The following is a 1,730-nucleotide window of genomic DNA, read 5'->3' as shown; positions in this document are numbered from 1 at the left end:
TTAATGTCAAATGTAGTTTACAAACGGGAGTGACAAGTACCTCTTTGTATAATATACACCGACACACAATCATCGACACACCGCAATATCGCTTTGTGCAACTGGGTTCTTTGGCAGAGATAGGTAACTCCGGTCTTTTTATTTTTTTTCCTTTTTTCATTTTCTTTTTTTTTTTTCCTTTCTTCTTTTTAAATGGATTAAAATCATTACAGGAGAGGCAGTGCCTCCCCCCCCCATCCTCTCCTCTCATCCCTCCCTCCTTGAAAATAGGGGATGGCTTTACAATAAAAACATAAAACCAAAAAGAACCAAACCAAACAGAAAAGAACCCCGATGAAGGAACAAGGATGGGTTACATATGGTTTTACACATTGGTACACAGAGCTGGTCCGCAACACCCACCGGGAACCCCGGCTCCAAGGAAGGGCAGGAGGGAGGAATCTGCCTTCCAGCCCACTGCACCCCAACTTGGTCGTGATCCCAGCTGTGCCCTCAGCTCAGTTTTCTGTTGGAATCCCCCAAATCCCAGTCCTTGATGCCCCCTGAAAAAGCAGGTCCCCCCCCATCACCCTTCCTAGCAGGGAAAGCTGCAAATCCTCCATGGCAAAGGCTACTGAGAGCACAGAAAGCTGGACACCGTGGGCTGGATACTTAACACAGATCCTGGTTTGGGGGGGATGCAGTGGGATCCTTCTGAAAGCACTGCAAGAGGCATTGAGGAAAACAGCTCTGCAAAAAAGCACCAGGCTCATGGCATGCAGGTGGCAGTGGGTCCCTGAGGACACGCTGTGCCCCACAGGACATGCTGTGCCCTCACAGGACATGCTGTGACCAAGGTGAGCCTGCTCTTCCAGTGACCCCATGGGGTCCCAGCTCCCCTTTACCAGCCACAGCCAAGATGCTTCCCAGAACCAAGAGTGCATGGCTGTGCTGCCAGCACAAGGCTGTGCCCAGAGTGATGCCTCAGGTATGGGGAGAGGAGCATCCCCAGTGGGGAGCTTGGCCCCCAGCAGACCCCACGGTGAGAGGAAAGCCGAGGCAGGGAGCGCACATTCACCTTGGGAAATGGATCAACAGCTGCTTCTTGGGTCCTGAAGATGAAAAGGAACAACAGAAGAGGCCAGATGGCAGCTTTGGTTACGGCTGAGGGTACGGGTGATGGGGACGAACATGAGGGACGGCATGGAAGAAGCTGGGGCTGTGGGACCCACGACCTCAGGCTGGCACAGCCCTGCAGCTCCAGCCAGAAAACGTGACCTGGAAGGAAGGAGAGCAAAGCCAAGCCCAGCCAACCCTGCGCCCCGGGGGGAGGAAGGGGTACAGCAGAGCCTGGGGCGGAGCTCTATGGGGCCGCCCTGCTGGGCCCCTCGCCCTGCCCCGGCCCCCACTGGGGAGCTGAGAGCCGCGTGGTTCCGGGGATAACGATTCTATTATAAATAGCCCCATTAGCTACAACTAATGACAAAAATCCACCTCCTCTACTCCCCATAAGTTCTGTAAGTTATGGGCAATGCTACAGCCATTACTAAAAGCTGTTAACTTCATATCTGAATGAGGAAATATACACCACAGAACATTAAACCATTTATATTATATATATGTATATATATACTTTTTTTAAACTAATGACTTTAATGCCAAAACTTTGCTGAACCAAGAAAAATATGGGTTTAATGTTCTCTGCTCATTTTTTTTTCTTTCTTCTTCTTTAAAAAAAATACAACCCAAAA

The sequence above is a fragment of the Meleagris gallopavo genome, chromosome 10 (assembly GCF_000146605.3).
Source record: "Meleagris gallopavo isolate NT-WF06-2002-E0010 breed Aviagen turkey brand Nicholas breeding stock chromosome 10, Turkey_5.1, whole genome shotgun sequence".
Taxonomy (NCBI): Eukaryota; Metazoa; Chordata; class Aves; order Galliformes; family Phasianidae; genus Meleagris; species Meleagris gallopavo.
Note: the sequence above shows the minus strand (reverse complement) of the source record.